Genomic DNA, 6000 nt, shown 5'->3' with positions numbered 1-6000 from the left:
GGGTGTACGCACCGTACCCCATGTTCGCTGGGTGTACGGTGAGTACACCCTGCGATCGCGGGGTACAGTGCGTATACCCCATGATTGCAGGGGTACACACCGTACCCTGCGATCATGGGGTGTACGCACCGTTCGATGTGTATGCGAATGTGTGCTTTTCCGTACGAATCGCCCTCACCTGACGTGGACCGTATGAATTGCGTCCTCAACCCCCGGTCCGGCGCCTGAATAATCATATTGATATGGATTTAAAATGGACTGTAATTTCGAAAGTTGAACACGATTTCAGAGGAGGTGACCTCGATGCAAAGTTATTCCGAAGAGAAGCTATGCTAATTGTTAAATTATATTCCGCAATCGATGGTTTAAATGAGATAACGGAGATTTACAAACTGAATTAAACATGTTCCTCGGATCACGATCATTAACTCCTAGGCCCCACACCGTTAGTTTATCATCCAAAGGCATACTCAAAGAGCTACATGATCAATCCAAACAGAAATAGGTATCCTCGAATATAGAATTAACACACACCTGTGACTAAACACGGCCTGATTAAGTTCTGCAAAAATGTGCATTATGGGTCTCCATGTACATAATGATGCCGCGATCAGACACTACACTTCAAAACAATCTGGTCGATATATGGAGTCGATCTCTATTGATGTAGGGACGTAACCACTAATGGCTAACAGAGAAATCACGAATGCAGGAATATATGTAGCATGAGTAGCCTTTCCTCTTGCATATATACATAACTTTCTGAGAACTAATAAAATTACAGCGCTCTTCCAAATAGAAAGTCTTTCAAGTACTACATTTCCCATGATTTGTCAATCAGGAAATTAGTAAGCTCTGACACTACGATGAATGGACAGACTCAAAATAATCCAAAACACCTGATAAAAAGTAGCGGTTTGAGTAGTTTCTACATCCACGGCTTGTGACAAATTGTGTAAATATACCGTTCATTACAACATCATTCAACGAGGAAATTGTTCAAAACTACAAGGAAATTGTTCAAAACCATATTTTTCATGATTCCTCCAACCAGGAAATGACTACGTTTATCACGCAGGCTTCCGTAGAACGCTAAGGAGAGACACGCCGTTCTATGCGATCCGTCCAAGAAGGAGCGCTCAGAGGTAATGAGGCTATGCGACCGGTGTTTTCAAGTTATTAGACATTCGGGGAAGAATGGAATATCGCTCTTTCAAGTCGCCATGCATTTTTCGTATTTTGGTTGGCCCCGAGAGCGTGCGCGAATTGGATATGGTAAGGAGAATACTGAAGTAAAACAAGTGAGTCCATGACATTCTCATTCCTCTGCATAGCATGTTCCCAAAATATATGGCCAATTTTAACAAACGCGTTGCGCTTCTGCCCCTTAGGTCACCTACATCATTGGAAAATAATTTGGAAGAGCGTATGGGTGTGTTTGAAGTAAGTGAACTACAAGACCAGTTAATACGGAGTGGTAGCCTAGAATGAGATTTTTTCAAGTAGTGATTTCTGACTAGTGTTTTGATTTACAGTGTTCGTCGTCGGGAATAATGTCAGGCTCTCATTGTAAGAGGTAAGAGGCAGATATGCAAGCTATAAGTGGAGGGTGTTGATAAGTTTTTTCAAGAAGCTATAAGTCTAAAGTAGAATTTTTGTTCTTTTTCACAGCTTTTGGGTCCTGATGAGAATTCCACAGCAATTAGGAGTTCAAAACGCATAGACCATTTTGTGTTTAGCCATAAGAATGTGAAATTTAATAATTATTGTTTTAAACTATTGAAACAGAAAGTACAATTGTCTAAATTGTTTTCTATGGTTTTTGTAAAGATTGTAAAAAGTGAACCAAAAGAAAGGACTTGTAAATAAATATTGGGTGTGGTGATTGTGAGAGAGATGGTGCTGAATGTTTGATCAGGGTGAATGACAGTCTGTATGGATTGATTATGCTAACTATTTTAGTAAATGTAAGATTATTTTGTATTGTGAAGTAGATATGCAAAAAGAAAAAATTGTTGAAATGAAATCAAAGTAATGTGTTGAGAAATATAAATAAAACAAAAAGATTTATTCAGACTGAACTATTAGTCATTGACCCATGTTGTGTTGAAATCCAATGTGATGGTAACATTGTGCGTCATCATAATTGAGGCCGTACACTCCCACAAGTAGTATTGCCAACTGTTCCCGGCAACAACGAGCCACCACGAACTGGCCCCCGGATCTGAGCACACTTCTTGCAACTGCATACCTGCCCTTTGGTCTACCCAAATGAAGACTCCACAGGCATGTGAAGTAAAGCTCGCTGCGCAGAAGTGGGCCTGCAGACTACACTGTGATAAGGCACTGCTACCCGTTGCTAAGTGTGTCTCCTGTTAAATTGCCACATCTACTTTATCTCTTTTGAAATAAGTCATTACTTTACGTATTTTTCTGTGGTCATTTAACCCTTTCACATTCCATGTAAGTAATCGTATCTGTGGCCTAGTAGAATGGTGTGTCATCCCCTTCTCAGGGCTAGCCATCAACTTGTAGTATCTCACTGAACATAATCATGATCTGGCCGCCAATAGTTTTCCACATTTTACAGAACTAGAGAAGAACAACATACTCCCCAATGTCCCCACCCACACCATGCAATCCCCAACCCTGCATAGCAACAATTTGTCCCCCCCACTCCTTCCCACTTACTACATTGTACTGGTAGTTGTGCACACATGGGGGTGGATGTTGCCGGCATGCAAACTCCTACATTATCCCAGCCATCTCCTACTACGATTACAGCACCCAAATGCACTAATATTAGAAAAATAGCTTATCAATGGCATGATTGTTTCCCAAATAACTCCAAGCTAACATGACTAATCTTCCCCTTCGGTAGTGGCCTACAGAAATCACTCCAGGGTTTGCAAATTGACAAGTCTGCCAAGCCCTCCTGGAATTGATCGAAACAGTCTTAACCATGTCGCAGCTGCAGGGTCAAAGGGAGAGAAGAGGGTATCCTTTGTCCGACATCCCATCAAACAGCATCATCCCTATATTAAAGAGTCCCAGTTCTTAAAGGTGCCAAAATGTCTTCCACAGGAAAGGTCCACTGCCCCTTTTATCGAATACTGCTACGTTCGGTAACTATGTGTTCCCGGATCACTGGTATTCCATCAGTGCTCCTCTGTTTTCAGCATATCCCCTAGTCATGAGAGACAAATCTGGGCGTACTCCTTACACTGCCTGCTCCTTCTTTCTTTTTGATGAACTGAAGTACTTGTTTAGGGTCAGTGAAAATAATAGCTTTCTCATCCGATACGACCCTGAGCTTTGGTGGATACATCATGCTGTATTCTGTTTTAAGCTAATGCAATGTCCTTTTTGCTGGAAACAACTGTTGGTGTACCTCCTGGACCTGTTGTGTGAAGTCCGGGTAGACAGACAGGCCGTAGCCCTCATAGCGCAGCGATCCTAAATTCTGTGCCTTACGTAACGCTGCATCTCGATCCCTTTAGTTTAAAAGGGCGCTATTATGGGGCATGGAGTGGCACCAGTGACCGGTATTGGTGCTAGAGATCGATGGACACGCTCTACCACAAATGTATTAGAGAAAGTGTCTCTTCCCAGCATTCCAATTAGGATTTGTTCTACGAATTGTTCCATATTCGCGATACCGGTGGACTCTGCAACTCCCACTATTCTTAAGTTGTTCCTGGCAGGAATGAGCTTCCAAATCCTCCACTTTAAGGTGTAGGGTTTGCAGCAATTTGTCCATTTGTCCATTTTCTTATGCACCGTTGTCTCCACATTGATCTTTTCCTCTGCATTAGACCTTCTTTATTCCACATTGTCCTGTCTCTCTGTATTCTTATCTAGTCTCTTGGACATTCGATCCATGCAGAACTTGAGGGCATAAATCTTTTCATTTAACTTTGTCAGACTGGGTTGCATACCTGCCAGGATTTGTTTCAAATCTCCACCTGTAGTTGATTCTGTGGCCTCCGACCCAGTCTCCACAAAGTTCAGTTCAGCGTCCTTGGATTTGGAGGCCTTGAGTAGCTCAAATGGGAGCGTAGCCTTTGCTCTGTCCATTTTTCCCATAATGGACTTTTCTTTGGCTAATCCAGCGACCAGGAGAGCTTAATTTACGGGAATGCCAGCTTGTTCTTGTCTACCGAGCAATTCACATGTGTCGATGTAGGTAGGCAACCACAGATGAATTAGCAGCTAGCTGGTGTAGTCAGATGGACCTCTTACTCTGTGTCTATAATTGCAGTCAGGCACCACATAGAATCAAACCTATCGTGGGGGCTTACTGGGTGGAGCTCCAGGCCTACTAACATGTACCAGGCCCATAAATGTCCATGGTTTAAATATGCTGTCTGCAAGGTCCCAGCACACCACCAAATAGGACCACTCTTGGGGAAAGCCCACCACCACATTTGCAGCTGCAACCAACAGCTTCAGCCACCCTCAGTACTCATGTAAGGCCCCACAAGTCTCCTACCACATGGCCCTGCTCGTCCCTTCTCCGAAGCCCAATCTAATTGCGGCAGCCTGACGCCTCTCCGTGGCTCAGACTCCTTGCGGTCGTTCACCTTTGGGCAGGTCAACTCACAGTGATGGTCTCTGAAGGCACGCTGGGTCCACACCAGCCTTGCAACGCAGCCCACATCGTGATTCAACGGCTCCCCTCCTGTGTGGTTAAGGAGTCCTTTGTTCACATCCACAGCGACACCAAGCTGATGCGCGGCCTCACTGAGGGTAGAGACACATCAGCAATCCTGAAGTCAACAAAGGAAGGGGGGCACTGTTCCAAAGTGAGTGATGCAAGAGGTCATACACCCACTCCAAGGAAGAGAGAAGGCAGAGGGAGTGGAAACAAGAAAGTACTAGGTCTCAGACTCAGTGAAACGAGTGAGGGGAGATGTTGAAAAAAGAAAATTCTTGCCCTCACACACCCCAAAGGATGTCATGCTTCATCATTGGGCAGGTGCTCCTCGTCAGGCCAGTGGTGCAATGCCCTACGTGTCCCCTGAAGGGTCACTTTGGCGGTGATCTTTTAGAGAACTGCCGTTGGGGGCCTGTAGGTATGTGGATAGAGTCCTGGGTATTGAGTGATATCATGCATACAGTGAGGTTAAAACTACCTAAAGGTTATATGAAGAAATTTTAATGGGGAGGTACCCTTGGCAGAGTAAAATGACCCGTAGGTTCAGAGTGATGGCAGCAATTCTTACACCATTGTTGGATCACAGATTCACCTCTCACTGTGCCATCCACCGCAGTGGTTTCCCACTCAAAGAAGAGGCATTTGGTGTGATTTGCAACAGGATGTGCAGGAAAATGACGGGTATTGTAGCTGGGCTGTCGGAGCTGTGCTACCCTGTGGCCATCTTGGAGCCAGGCAAGCTCCGCCACCTCGTATATATTAAATACTTGTATATATTTTATACTATTATTTAATTGATACTTTACATTTTTTCACAACATTTTTTGACATGCTTTACATATTAATCATTTTGTACATTTATTCAATATTTCCCATTCATTTCTATAGGGCGATAGTCTTTTTTCAGTTTAATTTAGTGGCCATTCATTTGACAGCTACCTTTCATTTTCTTGTAATTTATTTGTGCTATTTTTTGTCGATTTTCCCTAAACCAGGTCACTGTAAAGTGTTGCTGTTTGTCGGAAGAGGTATGTCCTTTTTTAAGGATTTTTTAAGGGTTTTGAGGCGAGGTAGGTTTAGGTCTGGAAGTTACTTATAGTGTTGTTTGTGTTTTCTTTAAATATATTCAGATGTATTAGTGTTAGTGTTTTCAACTAGTTTGTATTCTTGGATTTCCAAACACTATATTTGCAGTGTGTGGCTATGTTATATTAAAATGTGTTATGCTAATTACATTTTGATTACTAACTGTGATGTATATGTATTTTTGGGAATGTAGTGTATTTAGCGGGATTTTCTAATTTACTTTACAGGAAGTTGTCTACAAAAGTCTCCTTTGTGTA

At 42.9% G+C, this 6000-nt stretch overlaps 1 long non-coding RNA gene across 4 annotated transcripts in view; it reads left to right on the top strand.

Moving 5' to 3' along the window:
* The first annotated feature begins 1121 nt into the window (after positions 1-1121).
* The window catches only part of LOC144767379 (uncharacterized), a 182230-nt gene continuing 177351 nt past the window's right edge, over positions 1122-6000 (top strand). For 2 of the 4 annotated variants that reach the window (XR_013598181.1, XR_013598178.1), the window contains exons 1-3: positions 1122-1275; positions 1392-1443; positions 1536-1576. This is a non-coding gene — a long non-coding RNA (uncharacterized LOC144767379). Of the gene's footprint in view, positions 1276-1391; positions 1444-1535; positions 1577-1671; positions 1852-5652; positions 5686-6000 lie in introns of those variants that run through there. The other 2 variants (XR_013598180.1, XR_013598179.1) reach the window with 2 other exon arrangements.

This window comes from Lissotriton helveticus, chromosome 7, assembly GCF_964261635.1.
Source record: "Lissotriton helveticus chromosome 7, aLisHel1.1, whole genome shotgun sequence".
In the NCBI taxonomy this organism is placed as follows: Eukaryota; Metazoa; Chordata; class Amphibia; order Caudata; family Salamandridae; genus Lissotriton; species Lissotriton helveticus.
Note: the sequence above shows the minus strand (reverse complement) of the source record. Positions and strands in the feature narration are given on the sequence as shown.